The following is a 16,502-nucleotide window of genomic DNA, read 5'->3' on the forward strand; positions in this document are numbered from 1 at the left end:
CGTGTAGAAAGTGATACAGAGATGCTGCACAGGCATTTTGTAATGCACAGACATGCACTATCTGAAATGAAGGTGATTCACTTTGGCAAGGTTCCTCCTTCAAGTATTAGAAGTCTTAAGGGACAAAAGTTGTAGCCAGAGGACTTTTAAAGCTGTATGTCTGGGAAAGTAGGTACTCCAGCTTCTTTTTATGAGGGGAGAGAAAAAGGAGAAATCCTAAAACTGACAAAAGAGTAAGTTGATGTTCAGTGTCCAGTCAGGAGGGTAGAGATACCAAAGACTTGTCAATACCTATTCATATCAAGGGAAATGGATGCTGAGTTTGACCAGACATAAATGAAGCAGCCTAGAAAGACAGATGGGAAGTGATGACATTTTCTCATATAGTCTTTTACATATAGTCCTTTACCATACCAGAGCAGTTACCAATCTGCATCACACCTGGTGTGATTGGTTTCCTTAGTCCCAATTATGTCCCTAATTCTTCAAATCTCACATATCTCCCTTGTCCCTGGCCAGTGATTTTTACCCTCATCTGCACTGTAAATAACCTAAACTTTACTGCCTGACCCCCTGCTTTACAGTCTTCAGTAACTTGATTACTGAACCAGACTCCCTCTTGTCTTCCTGATATGGAAGGCTTCATCTCATGCCAGTGCAGGGAGAGCTTGTAATCAGATATGAAACAGTCTATTTATTACTCTAAAAATTATTTTGTTATGAATAAATTCACTCTCAGTGTGCCTGGCAAACCTACTGACGTGAGTGTCCTGTGTAGAGCAAAGCTGAATCAAAAGCACACTCAAAGTAAAATTTTTTGTTCATATTCTCTTGCACATGGGCACACTTCTCAGGGGTTTCCATCCTGACCTAGTGTCTTGATTTTAGCTGGGACAGTTAATTATCTGTCTAGAAGCTGGTGCACTGCTGTGTTTCGGCTTTAGTCTAAGAATAATGCCGATAGCACACCAGTGTTTTAATTCTTGATGAGCAGTGCTTATCCTGATCTTTTCAGTCTCTTATGCTCTGCCAGTGAGGAAGGGGCACAAGAAGCCAGAAAGAAGCACAGCCAGCACAGCTGACCTGAACTAGCCAAAGCAGTATTCCATACCACATATTTTTTGCTCTTTTTAAATACAGTATTAAGATTTACTTTTGTATACTCTGTATAGAAACTGCAGGGAGTTGGCTGCGAGAAGCTGACTGTTGCTCAGGGATGTGCTGAGCATCAATCAGCAAGTGGTGAGCAGTTGTACTGTGCATCACCTGTCTCAGATTTTATTTCTCTCTCATTTTTCCCTTTTCATTACAATTATGATTATTAATATTAAAATATTTTACTTTATTTCAGTTATTAAACTGTTCTTATCTCAACCCATGAATTTTACCTTTTCCCCAATTCTCCTCCCCATCCTACTGGGCAGACTGAGTGAGCAGCTGTGTGGTACTTAGTTACTGTACCACACAGTACAGATTTAACACCAGTTAAATCACCACACCTGGCATGGAGATTAATTTTGCTTTGGTTATCATTTAGCCTTTGATCCCCTATTGAGTACCAGGACAAACTGATAGTCATGAGGTGGTTACTGGGATATGAATGCTTTGCTATTAGGCGACTGACTGACATCCCATCCTTGTTTCACATAAATCCTGTTCTCCATATTGATAATAGCTTTCAATTCCTGCTGGTGTGAGATGGAGCTGACTGGATAACCAGGAAATGAAAGACATAAACCAGTCCCTTGAGTGATCATACCCCTAGAAAAAAAATGATGAATGACAAAATGCAAATACTACATTATGTCAGAGAGACAATTATCACTGTAACATAGAAATATTTAGATATATATCCAGTGTACATGGAGGAAAAATACCTTTTTTTTTTTTTCAGTTAGGGAATGTTTAACTGGTTTTAGCAGTAATTTTATATTTTACCAATAATTTTCCTGCTAGCAAACAAGACAAATAAAGGGCAAAATCTGAGATGCTGGGAGCAAAAATGACTGCTGGATAGAAAGTGGTATTGTGACCACTCAGTTAAGGTTGTCACAGGGATGTAACAAAACCTTGGCTGTGATGACTGCCAATAAAACATAAAAGATTTGGCCCCCACAGAAATTCTGCAGTGACCTTGTCCTGCTGGGCAAAATAGGACACATGCAAACACCCAGGGTGTTTGTACAGCAGCTCGTAGCAGCTTTCTTTGAGAAAGATATGGTATTCGCAATATGAAGCATGATCCTCATAGCACAAGTGCCACTGAAGCTAAGGATAAATAGGATGAAGTATATCAGAACTAAGTGAAAGCTTTGAGGAATTTGTTTAGGTTAAATTCCACAAATTTCAGGATGGTGATAATAATGGTAATTATGGACCAAGTATTTTCCAGAGAAAGTGCCTTGAAATTGAAAACACACTAAACTAATGCTTAGTGAGAGCAGTTGGTAAAGTGTTACTTCTAGTGAATTACAGTTGTCTTCTTTCTTCTCTGATAATTTGCGACAATTGCATCCTAATGCTATTTCATTGATTTCTACTCCACTTGAGCTCCCATGCTGGGTTCAGTCAGGGTGACAATACACAAACATTAACCTGCTACAGGGAGACTCACTATACACACTTTCTTCATAGAAATATCTTATAGAATTTAAGGGATGCGGACTTTAACATAGTTCTATAGGTGTTCTCTTAGAAATCCACAGAAATTAATCCAAAGTCATCAGTTATATAGCATACCTTCTTCATTGGAATTCAGATACACTTAGTTTAAAAGATGATAAAGAGAATTTGTTGAAGCTGTTACTTTACAAGGTGTTATACCTCTGTTTTGCATATCTGCTTTTGCTGATAAGGCTTTTAGTATCAACTTACCAGACCAGAGACAATAGTGTTAATCTGAACTAATGCACTCTGACTGAATGACTGCTATGATGAAGCTGAGAGCTATTTTTCTCTGCAGGGAACTTCATTTCGAGAGTGGGAAATTCCCAGGCACCAAACAATGATGCCAGGTGTTGGAAGAGGGAAACATAATGCTGGGAAGGCAGAGGCATGCAAAGCTGCAGGAGATGAAAGAGGAACCTGCTAACCTGAGAGAGGAGGCAGGAAGGGTTATAGAACAACTTCAGCTATGGCATTAGCTGGTTTCATTAATGGCCACTTAAGCTGGGAGGACTCCCTGGTTCAGATGGCAAGCAGCAAGTTACAAAAGATTCCTGGTCCAGCAGGTCTTAGCTTTAACATTTCAAAAATGCTTAAGTGATGAGAAAATAAAGTAAATTAGCCCATAACTAATTCTTGTCTACACCTGTGTATCTCACAATTCAAAATAGACAGCAGTTGTGTCTATTCAAAATTGTATCTTGAGTCCTCTGCAAAGCCTGTGTTATATGTTGTACTAACAGAGATAAACTACACAAAAGCAAAATTGTCATACTCTGAAAAAAATAAAGACCTGTGGGAGAGAGGAAGTGCTGGAACTTCCAGCAGTGCTTCTGGCTCTTTGGGTAAATGTTTGTTAAGTCCCCTTATGTACCAAACCATAGAAACACCCAGAGTTTCTGTAAGAAGTTTCAGAATCACTGTTTGTGTAGAAAACTCCCATGTTGTCATGTGAATGTGCTCTGGCATGTCCTCAGAGACCTGCTTCTCCTCTCCCTCCTAGTCTTGGTATGGACCATTCCTACCAGGTGCTGTGGAGTAGAAACAGAGACACTCACAAGGAGTCTGGATATCCTCCTTTCCAAGATGTCCCCTGCAAATCAAATCCCCAGGTTTGAGGCTGCATTGTATGCTTTGGTGTAGTAAAAGTCATGCATTCCCCTTTCAACTCTATTTTAATTGTTCTCCAGGTGTGCAGGTTCCGAAGAACCTTCCAGAAAATATCCCTTAGAATCAGGTCTTATTCCTACCCTGAGGGTCTGTGCTATACAGTGATGTCCTGAACCCACGGCGAAGTGAGAGAACCACCAAAATATTTGTACCACTTCAAGAAGATATGCATTCCCAGGCCTCTAAACTTAGACTAGTGCCTACCTCTTCACTTTATGCCTGATGTCACAGCTATTACCAGAGAAGTGGGGTGAGAAAAAGGTACTCCTGTTTGAGAGGTATTTTTTTGCTTTCACAGTCTGTCCAGCTGGGTTGGCCACCACAATACATTCTGCACTTCTTCACTAGTCAAGCATGATTCCTTACTTTAAATAGCAAAGGACAGAAAGTCTACATTTGTCCTTGCGAATGACAAATTCCTAGTCACTAGGACACCAAACAAGCGAAGGCACATGGAAAACTTGTGCACAGGAAGATCAACATTTATACTAGTATGGATTTATCTACGAATTTTCTACAGTTACTGTGTCCTTTTTCCTAAGCAATGACATATAAATACATCATAAAACACTGAAGCATCATATGGGTAAGTTAGTCTCTAAGACCAATGACGTTTCCTGAAAGCTCAAATGCGAGATATCAGGAGCAAAAAAAAAATCAACAATCTTATTCCAATGACTACATTATGCAGACATAAGGGAAAGATTCTGAAAAAAAAGACACAAACCCAGAATGAGGTTTTCACAGATGTTACCTTACTAGGGTTCCCATTGTACTTGACAGGATAAGCCGGAAGAGAGACTATTTTCGTATCTCGGGCTAAGCTGTTAGAAGCTATTTTTAATTCTACTGTAATGATCAGTACTTTCATTTCCCTTAGAAAACCAACAAAAATCCCAAAACCAACCCTAGAAGACAAAGCCATATAATAAGGAATAGCAGGCTGCAGGGGAAGAGACAAGGAATTAGCTCAAAGTTGCTAATTCTACAGAGCATAATGCACATATTAAAGGAAGGAAAGTGGAAATTTTTCAAAACGCCAAGGAATCTGAAGTTTGTGGATGTCACCAAAAATAGCCAACCATAATAGGACAGATACAAACTCCTACGCTTGTGATGATCTCTACAGGGTTTATATTTTCCACAAGTTAAGCAGTCAGCACTCCATATGCATGCCATGCTCAGATGTATGCAAACTAGATAGCTCTCAGTTTATGTATAACTTCATGTTCGTACTGCACATAGAGTTACACCTGATCATCATTGTCGATACATTGGTTTTCTGTCCTCTCCCCCACAAGATACAGTCCTTGATATGTGTAGACAACGCAAGACTCATTTTTCCAGTTTTTGCTGTCCTTCAGTCTACAGAGGAGATAAGCAGATTACTGGTTCTTTATGTTTCCCTTTGCTAGCCTGCAATATTTTATAGCATTTTGGTTGCTCATTTTCCTTAACTGGCAAATTTTGCTTCTTAAATTCAAGCTACGAATTCATGAAGCACACCTTGAGAATCTGGTCACCAGAACTCCTGGATTAACTGGGCCATTTGCATAACGATAAACTTAATGTTGCACTTCCAGAGCCTGTATCCTCTAAATTGCACTTACTGATGAAATACAAAATCCTCTAAAAGGGTTTTCCAACCTAAACCAATTTGTAATGTTGTTTTTTTTATCTAAAACATTAAAGAAATTAAAGTGATCGGCATATAATTAGATTAATTATTCATATCTTCCAAGTTGCTTTAATTCTAATATATAAAAAAAGATTAAATATCCACTCAAAGGATTAAGAAAAAAGTCAAGCAGCAGCAACACATTTACATTACCTCGCTGTGCAAATTATAAAACTAATTAGTCTAAAGTTTCATAAAAATGAATTGGATCTTCATTCACATGCTGACACAACTCTACATATTCAAAACTGACACCCATATTATTTTCTTGTTTGTAGTACGAGTCAGCCTCCTGTCTCTGCAACTGCCATTGCGCTAGAACTGCTCTGCTTTTGTTCTAACTAGTGAAAATTAAATCTTGACCTAAATTTATAGAAAGCTAAAAATGTTTCAGGCAACGGCATGAAAATGAGAAGTCCAAGAGAGCCTCATTACAAAACTTACACTGATACTGTTGAAATAGTCTGAAATAATTCTTTATGAAAATAAAGATTGGTTTGGTAGCTTTTTTGATGCTTCTTTCTGATCTAGATTTCTTTCTTCTGAAAGTGCATATAATTTCCAGTGTGATGCACACTGTTTTCTCCTCATCTCAAATAATGTGAACACTCATTAGAAGTCCAAGGCTGTATAAAGAACTCAACCCCCCGCCTTTGAAAATTGCTCTTTTCTGAATAAAAAGAGACTTCAGAGAAATACAATGAGGACCAAAACCCAGATTCTCCTATTCCAAGTGCTTGCAGAGATGGTGCTGTAGGGCAGTTTCTAGGAGGTAATGACTACACTTAAATATCACATCTCTATGGTCAGATAGTCTTGTACTGGGTAGAAAAACCTATTAAAGAATAATATTTCCATTAGCTCATTCACCACTGAAAGAAAAACCCAACAACATTCATATCTTGAGATAATGTCTGTTTTGATCTTGTGGGCAAAGAAACAGATTGTTCTAGTTTCTTAAGGTTGTTACTCACCCTTACCTAAGATAAAATGAAACCCATTGCTTTTAACAGTTTTCCAAAGAATTGCTTTACCTATTTTTAGCTGTGCAAGCTATGTAACACTTCAAAAGCAGACTGCACTGTATCAAAATATACTTTTCATTACACAAGGCCCATAGGAAGTTCAATGAATTAGCTTTAGAAAATCCTAAACAGTATATTCATGTCTGATGTCCAGTGAAACCTGAAGAAAAAAGCCAATATTTTCAAAGTTAAAATCCCTATAAAATGACTGTTAGAAATGTTAATGGGACTTTAACGCTGTTGTTTCACACTTTCAAACAGCTCCTTAGGTCTGCAGAGCAGGGTAGTGTTGCTTTTCAAGAGCCAAAGAAGGGGGTATGGGTTGGGAGAGTTTTGCTTCATACACCTTGATTTTGTATAATGTTCACTGACTGTGAATGCACTCGGAGATGGCTGACAAAGCAAAAGTTCAGAGCTACAGTCAGGCTGGCACAGATGCTAATGGCACTCCAGCAAAATGGGAAGGCAGGCTTCTGCAAACCACTTCTCTCCACAGCTCTGTTGTATGTACCACGCAGTTAACTCCTTGATGGGGTTAGGAAGCAGTATTTTGTTCCAACTGATGGAAGGATCTTTATGTGGTCAGAAAACAATCATCCTGGATGGACTATTATAGTTCATTTCAACACCAAGTGGCTGGCTATTAGGCAGATGGAAGTTCTGATGATAATAGAAAAGGTAATTAGGTGAATTCACTAACAGCAGAAGGAGCACTTGCCCTGCCATGAAGATGGCTAAAAGTTTGAAGAAATAAGAAAAACTGGAAAGTAAATTACTAGAATAAGCAGTTGGTGCTTTCGAGCATAATTATCAGAAAGAAAACATGTTGTTTAGCATACTTTATGTTAATGGAGGGCTAGCATGGCCCACTGTGCATAATTTAGCTGAACAATTGATAAGAAATTTTAATACATATATATATGATTACGGCTACAGAAAAAAAAAAAGGCAAAACACAAGAGAGATCATAATAGGCACACATGAACTCTGAAGGCCTAATTACATCACGGGGGAGGGTAAGCAGTTACTGCTGAATCAAGCAGAAAATTGGGGTAATTTGTAAACAGGTAGAGCTGTTATCCAGGTGTGCCAGCATGTGTGTGGGGGCTGGTGGTGGGGCTTCGAACTGAGTACTTCCATCTGTGTTACAGGGCAAGCAGCACAGCTGAGTGCTTCCCTCAGCTTAACCAAAGGAAATTAAATACAGAAAAAGGGCCAAACAGCCACCCCTGCCTCCCCACTGCAGCCCGATACCCAGCTCCCAGCCAAGAGTTGGATAACCCCATGCACTGGGATGTTTGTAGGAAAAGAAATACCTGAAGTTAGTGCTTATGGTGGGAAGCTCAGAGATAAAGCTAACTGACTTGGTGTTCTGCCATCGGTACACTCCCTACTGCACTGAGAGTGAAATATTTGATATGTCACTCCCCGACAGCAAAAGGAACCACTCACAGGTAAGCTGCTGCCAATGATATCTGGTGAGGGCATGGTCTCTTAAGTGGCTAGTTATGGGAGGGAGAGAAGGAAATAAAGCTGCTGGAACTTCCAGCAAGTATGCCAAAGGTACTCATACCTAGGATGGATGGATGAGAGAAACTGACTTGCACTGGTCAAATGTCAGAGAAAAAGGTTTAAAACTTTGTTTTTCAACAAAAATATGTAATGGGACATGATTTTTTAACAAGTTATAACAATGTTCCTGTTGCTCTCTTTTGCTGTGATGTAGTGTTGCAGTTAAACCGTCTCCTGGTGCCTTCAAAAGAAGGAGTTTGAGTCTCACTCTGACCTCTTGCCAACATGAGGAATCAAAATGAGCTGGTAGGTAGCTGCCGTTTAGCAAAGCATTGAAACTGCACACTAACCTCCTTCAGGACAGTTTTACCGCATAGCCAGATAAACAGATGCATTAAAACTTTGGGAAGAAAACAATACTTTGGAAATCCTTGCATCTCAGACTGAGTGCTTGCACATGTAGATTTTGCAGCCTGAAGGTTTAAGCAGAAGCTCATAAAACAGTTCCTGACAGCGCTGTGTGTGAAATACTTTTAATGGGTTTGGAGAAGCCATTTCCGGTTGTATTGCAATGGTAGATACCTAGCAGGTTTTACTAAAAAGAGCAAGCATGTTAGTTCCCCCCATGCAGACCTGCTATGCATGCAAAGCAATTCTGGCAGGCTCAGGGTGTGGGGTATTTCCCCATCAGATTCACTCATCTGACCAGCAACATGCAAAAGAACACTAGAACAGGCCAGTCTTTTTAGAAACTGGCAATCACAGCCTTCAGAGTCCTGTTGTCAAAGGACATATGTGCCAACACCATCACCCTGCTCCCCTGACCATGGGTACCAGCCACGGAGAAGGTCCCAGGAGTCATTAAGCAGCTGCTCCCAGGCCATGCTCACAGACCTGGACCTGAGGGAAGCACTCCAAGGTGCATACGCTGTTTGTGTTCACGCATATTTATGTTTCATCTTTGCTGTATTAACTTAAGGGTCTCCAGGATGACCAGCCAGGCCCTGCTACCGAATCCCATCTGAAGATCACAATGGTATTTAAGGGTGAAGAATGGGCATAGCAAACTGCAGAAAGCTAGGACTGTTTTCTAATGATTTCTTACATTAAACCTCCCTTCATCTGTGCCTTCTTGTGCCAGACAAACCAGTAATTATCAGGAAATCCCTTCACTTCTAATCTACATCAGTATGAATGCAATCTCAGAGCAACCCACGGTGACTGGAAGCTATTATTTTCATAGGAAATAATAGTGACTGGAAGTGATAACTCACGGTGCTCAGTGTGTGTGTCATCATCTGATAACATGCAAGGCTGTACATCCCACCACATCGTTCTATTGCAGCGCTACGACAGCCTTTATTAAAGGGGAATGACTGAACCAGGAGCCTTGTCAAGTCTGCAGAGGAGGCTGTGGGGGTTGTATCAGTATGGAACTTCCATTCATTATTTATGGTCATAAAAATTTGGGGGCCTTGGAACTGGCAGCATGAGATGCTCTTTTAATTTGAGCTATAATTCTCTTTTGTACTTTCAGTCATTGACTACATCTCAGATAAACATTCATTTGGGAGACCAAGATTATGGAGTGGAAAAACATAATATAACAACCCAAGGATATTTAGCTCTCCTCCCACAAATTCTTCCTGGAAATATTCTTGCAAAATCCTCTGCCCACTTGAACAGTATGCTTATGATTAACTGCAGATGAGCCCAGCAGCTTGCATATGTAGTTAATTTGCTCTAAATTTCCATGCTGTATTATAACACTAATGATCACTAATAATAGACAAACCCACAGTTTATTGAGTAATTTGAGACATTATAATTTTTATCATGTGAATAGGATCAGGCTGACCAATTTAAACTGGGCAGAAAAAGATAAATAATGTGTAAATCAATCACACCTCCAGCATGTTTTCTTTGCAAAATTATATGGATTGATTGGTGAAAAGAAGGCCCTGCTAGTATCAACTTGCACACCAGTAGGAAATAGTCAATAAACCTCCATGCTCAAGAGTATAGGGTCAGATGTGGAAGGAAGTTTATACCTAAACTACACAAGTGATTTTAGTCACCTGACTACACTGCTTAGATGAGTTTGTGTTTTGTCGTGACGGGCAAGGTGTACTTTTAAAGAATAATGAAGACAGATAACATGTCATTAAGCCAATAAAAAGGAAACCATGATAAACACAGACAAAACCATGTGAAAAACAGTTGCACTCTGGCTTGCGGTCAAAGCTATCTTCTACAATCATGTAAACAAGACGGCCATCACGAGCCATCTGAGACGTGGCTCTTTTGGGACTAAAATAGATACTTGTAATTGTTTTTCTTTCATAGGAATTTTCATTTTGATTGAAGCATTTATTTATAACATTACAAACACTGAAGGTTCATTAATTAAAAATCCTATCTAGGATATCTATAATTAATTGCTTTAAAGAATAGGTAAAAATAGAAAATAACTAAACTACATTTATAACTTCGTGAGTGATTAGTGTACCCAAATGATGAGCAGGGATTGGCAAGGTACTTTGAGAATTTTGAATGAAACTTTGTTTAATATAATGCATTATCAATTTTTAGACAACAAAGGAAAGCAGAGGAAGAAATTTCTGGGATTCATCTTTTCCCTGGACTTTGCTATATGAGCCTTAGATACAGACTTCACTCCAGGAGAAGACAGCTGCACATGCATCTCTCCAGAGCCTGGTAATAAGACTCAGAGGTATAGACAGAGCAGAAAGCTTTACTATAACGTCTCCACAGTACTCTTCTGGGAATAAGAGTTAGCATGTGAATTGAACTTGCACCCAGTTATCTCATGGCTGCAGCTTACCCTCAATCACAAGACAAAAATACTACATAATATACTGTGGGGAACAATTCCTGATTGTTTCCAGGGCATGGATTAAGTGTAGCCAAATGACTCCCTTTCTCTAACTCACAGTCTTTTATGGCCAGCAGGCCAGTCAAATCCTTCATGTTTAAATAGAAAACCTGAAAATGGATCACAATATACTCTACACTTTTACCACATTGTGTTCAAAATACATTTTTTTTATTCTTATTTAAATGCAAGTAATTTAATGTATGGATATATAGTGTCATGTCCTAGAGTGATTTTGTACTGACAGTTCTAGCATATCATAATCTGTGAAATCTTGGAATAAAAATACCCCTGCATTTCTTATTGTGCTTCTCAGAGATATATTTTGTTAAACCCTGCAAATTCCCTTCATAGAATCATAGAATAGTTAGGGTTGGAAAGGACCTTAAGATCAACTAGTTCTACCCCCCTGCCATGAGCAGACGCTTTCTCAAATGGGGAGAACAAGGAGAAGATGATTACTGAGCAAAAAGGAAAGAATATAATAAAGAGACTGAAAGATGCCAAAACAAGGCAATTCTGAGACTTCTACCTCCCCTGTGTTTAGATAAGTCATCTCTAGCACCTTCAGGAGAGACTGACACAGCTAGCTCCCTGCTTTATCTAACAAAGTATTAAATACAGGTGGCATGGTATAAAAATAGCCAGTTTAGTTTCACCACTGATTTTTCTCTGAAAGCCTAGGTTAGGTGAAAAACTAAGACAGCTATGTGCCTCTGCTGCAACAGAGCAAACAGCAGGTAGCAGGACAGCCCATGCTGAAAGCCCTGCTGATGTTTCCTAAACAGAGGAAGCCTCTGCTCAAGTGCAGCTGCTTTGAAAGAAAATGAGGATTCCCCTCAGCAGCACAGGAGGGCAGACTCATTGCTTCAGTCCTGAATTCCAATCAAAAGGTGAAAAAAAAAAGAAAAAGAACAAGTAAAGTATAAGGCATAGTAAGCAGAGTGGATAGTCCACCATCAAGCAGCCCAAAGTGACTAAGTCAAGTGCTGTTCAAAACATGACATTTTGGCCATTAGCTATCAGCTGTGCATTCAACTGAACCATCCTTGAAATATGTGATAGGCTTGTGATGCTCCCTTCGCTCTGTGTGCTCTAAAAGCAGCAGCACTCAACACTCCTGCTTTTTTTCATTTGCAGTGTTCCTTCTCATGGGCAGCCAGGCTTCAAGTAGCCACTTTTATCTTCAAGCATAATTCTCCATTCATACATTGGAAGAAACACTTCGCACCTTGTAAACTTTTAGATAGCACTACTGAGCCAAAATGGACTCAGTATTTTTAAGGACTTATGGACCAAGTGTGACTGAAGCCTGCATGAATCATCTGCATTCAAGCCACAGTACTACTGGCCATGAAATATCTACTGACTCAGTGCACTGTCAGCAGAATATGTTTAAGCTTATCCATCTTTTTTTCTTTTTTTTTTAATTATTTAACACATTTTAAACATTAATTGAAAAAGTACTAGCATAAAAAAAAATAGTTTCTAATCCAAAAGTACCCTCACATTTAATTAATTGATCCCCTGATAATTCATAAGATGTGTGCTAGGTTTCTTATATCTATTTTATGTCTGTAAACATAGATAAGAATAATTAAGCTGACTTGCTAGAGCCCATGTTTTCCTAAGATCACCTAGAGTTACATGGTATGTCTATACTGCTGTACAAGTTCACTCTCAGCTAGTCAAGTGAACTGCCCTTCCTTCCCCCAAACAATACCTTGTGGTTCATCAGAAAGCCTCTCCCGCTCTGCAGCCTTCTCCAGCAAGGCCCTAACATGTATTGTAGATTCATGTGGGGCACGGGGTATCAAACCTTCCTGAGTGACCTCATGGTGCCATCGTCTTTGATTGCTGAAGCTAGTCTCAAGCTTGCTTACACCTCCATGGCATATTCCTGACTCAGTTGTGCTGACCCAGTGTGAGGCTCCAGTGAAAACTGAAACACCTATCTGATCCTGGACTCAAGAGTCCCAGGAAAAAACAACAGACAAGCAGCATGGTTTGCCTGGGGTAAGGCACTGAAGAACATCTGAGAAGAAACCACCCCTCAGATGCAATGCTCAGGCAGTAGGAATTCACGGATCCCAGGCAATCAGCTCCCCCTGAACCACTTTTTGAAGTGCAGCTTTTCTCTCAGATATTAAGGTAAAGAAATGTGCTTCCTGCACTGCTTGTTTTTCCCCTCAGTCATTCCTGATAATTTTCCTTTAATTTAAACATTTCTTATGGAAGCTGTTTTATCTTTTCTAGCCTAGGAACGCAATCAGAACTTCAAAGATCTTTTATGTTTTTTTTTCCCTCTCACTAGCTGTAATAAAAGATCTTGTAGGTGCAGTGCTCAATCTCTCTCTCCTCAATGGACAAAAATGGAACTGTCATGGACTTCAGATGTTCTGTTGATCGTTGTATGGAGAAAAAGATGATCCACATCCCTTCTTAGAAGGGTTGGCTATGCTATATTCACTCTAAAGAGAAGCAATAGTTTTACTTTAGCATGAAAATGAGATCACTGGGAGCCCACACTGACCAAGCCACAGTTTTACACGGTAACCTGTAAGAATAAAAGTCATGTTGAAATAATGATGCCGTGTATAAGCAGCAGTTTGAGACCTGCAAGAATACCTCTTGGGCTGAATACAGTTTCAGAAACAGACAATAGATTTCATGTCTGTATAACAACTGTTTGTGATACTCATTTGGAGAGTCAAAGTATCAATCTCCTTAGAGTCTCAGCTTCACAAATGTCTGTGGAAACAATTTTTCACTCCTCCTCCTTTTAGTACAGCTTCCCCTTACTTTATAGATATTTATCAGGCCTGGGTAAGAGCTGTATCTACAACATGCAACAAAAAAATAGTGTTTGGGTTTTTTTTTTAAACAAAGGAGCGTTTTAAAATTTGGTTTAAGCTTATTAGTTCTTAAACTGTTAATGAATTTGAGCTTGGCCTGCCCATCTTAAAACTCCAGGGCCTACATCCAGGAACTTAATACCAGCAATATAATTTTAAAGCTGCTAAATAATCCATTTATGGCAGGTAACAGAGCACTGCTGGACTTGAAAAATGGAATTAAAATTAACTGGATTTTTAGCAATGCGAGGATGTTAGAGTTATGAAGGCAGTTAAGTATATTAGTAGGATGGATAATTAAAAATTACCTTCCCAAAAGAGGAAATCCCATCTACTACACATTTGTCAAAATTTCAGACTGGACAAGTACTATCACAACCTAATTCTTGTTCTCTTCATATTTCTGCAGTGGTTTCTCGGGTTCCCTCTATCAGAATCTTCTACAATGTGTCAGAATGTAAGTTATGCAACAGCAAAAATAAAGATATTTTTCTACTGGGTGCTTCAATACCTAATCTGAATTTATTGTGGCGGATGGAAGCAAAGAGAATGCTAAAGAGGAGTCGGCATCACTGCATTGGCAGATAGTGCAGTTCATTTGCCATCTCATGTTAATTAGCTTTCCTTGTTATTCGGGGAATGGAGCACACTAGAAAAAAGTGGCACGTTTCATGCTTTCTAGACTTGATTGAGATCACATCTTTTCAGCAGCAGCTGGCATTTCCGTGGGCACAGTCAACCCAAGCAGGATGTAGCTGCGCTGAGCCTCCAACCAAACTGTTTGGCTCTCTGCAGAGAAGCAACAACAACAACCTGTAAAGGGCTCCGCAGACAGATGCTCAACACTACAAGAAGGACCCACAGAAGCGTGAACCAAGTCTCTGTGGTCAGTTATTCTCTACATGAATATTCACTGTACAGAATTTTTTACATCCCCTTTGATAAGAGGCATTAAAAACAAGAAGCCTAGAAAAATTACAGGTAAAGGAACCAAATGGGGATTCAGAATGGCTGAACCTATTCTATTTTCAGCCCTCTCTCTGTTTCACCTGCAATCACTTTGTTTTCCTGCGCCTCATCTAACCCCTCTTTAAAGCAAGGATAATAATATTCATGCACCTTTTTCAAGTTATTTGAGATTTCTAGGGAAGAAAGCCTACCAAAAGGCTAGGTATTATCTTACAAGCCATGCTACTGCCTTTCTTTGCAGCTGGTTCTTCACTGGAAACCAGATTATGCACTGTCAAATTGATAATCCTTATGTTGGAAGACTAGCTCCACCTTTCATGTGGAATCAGAATAACAGAGCACTGCAAAACTCCACTATCATCAAAGAAAACCCCACAAAGTAGCAAGCTGGTTTCACAGAAGGGTGAAAATCTGGTCAATTTGTATCAGAAATACCAAATTCTATCTCCTGTGTTTCCAATAGACTAGTTTCCCTAACCTTAGCCATGTTGCATATAGTCTGCTTACTGGTGTTTTCAATCTCAACTTCATCTAATGAAGCCATCAATGTGGGGATTACAAAGTTATGGTTTATTTCTTACCCCAACCATGCCAGTAATTCATCACTGCTACTCTCTATGAGTGTCAAAATGTTCCCTCAAACATAGCCTGCAACTCAAAAACATGTGATCCATCTCTAAACGGCAGGGGATTCCGGGGATTTATTACATCAGTGTATAACCCACACCTTTTTATGACATCTCCAACATAAGGATCTGTGAGGGTCATTCTCAGTGAAACTAATGGACATGGTTCAGGCATGATCCTCATGCAGGACTTTCTGATCTGGAATATGAATCCTACCACATGTTATGTGGCAACACCTGACAAGAGGTCAAGTACGTTTAGGGTCCACTTAGAAATGCTGAAGAGGACTGGTTAACTACTAGGTCAGTAGTGCAAAGATATGCAGAAAGTACATGTTGGCTCATATTGCTTGTGGGATTTCCACAACTAGTGAAAATTAATCAGTATATTATGTCTTTCATCTACAAGCACTCTCTCAACCTATAACAATTACATATATGCTACAGATAAAAAGAGCTGCTGAGTGGCTGAAGAATGTCCTTATTGCCTACGGTTTAATGAACCAAACCCATGGTACAGCCAGGACTGGAAAAATATTCTACCAAGCAGCTGAGGACATTCTTCAAAGTAGATACCCCCACAGGACCAAAAAGTTAAGAGCAGAGTTATAGATTTGGCCTTCTGAGAGATGGGGTAGCATGTTGTAAGGAATAATGGTTGGCACTGACTCAGTTCCTTTGTGGTGAAGTCTGCAGAGGCATCTTAACCTGTCACAGCTAATGGGTTTTGCTATGGATGCCAAAGCATAACATGGTGAAAGCATTTGAAGAAAGCAGCATAAAAATATCTAAAGCATTGATAGTCTCAGGGGCAATTAAAAAAAACAAACAAACCAAAAACCAAGGTGGTGGGTGTTTTTTTCTTTGTTCAATTGGTCTTCAGAAGCCCTACAAACATTGGGGGAGAGAAATGACAATGAAATAATAAAATAACTGAGGGGCCGGGGGGGGGGGGGGGGGGGAATAAATGTAGAAGTTTTTTTAAGCAATACAAAATCATTACAAAGTCCTGGGTAGACATGCATTTTTAAACAATGACTGTAATAACGGAAAATTAGGCTCCATGACTTATTCATAGCCTTCTGGTTAACACTGTTCTCCATTTCA

At 39.5% G+C, this 16,502-nt stretch overlaps 1 protein-coding gene across 1 annotated transcript in view; it reads right to left on the minus strand.

The window, feature by feature from the left end:
- The window catches only part of WWOX (WW domain containing oxidoreductase), a 499,554-nt gene that overhangs the window by 102,415 nt on the left and 380,637 nt on the right, over positions 1–16,502 (minus strand). The gene's annotated exons all lie outside the window — the stretch shown is intronic.

Source organism: Pezoporus flaviventris, unplaced genomic scaffold (assembly GCF_033815535.1).
Source record: "Pezoporus flaviventris isolate CSIRO_AGI_PZ_B2104156 unplaced genomic scaffold, CSIRO_AGI_Pfla_v1 ptg000082l, whole genome shotgun sequence".
NCBI classification, from domain to species: Eukaryota; Metazoa; Chordata; class Aves; order Psittaciformes; family Psittacidae; genus Pezoporus; species Pezoporus flaviventris.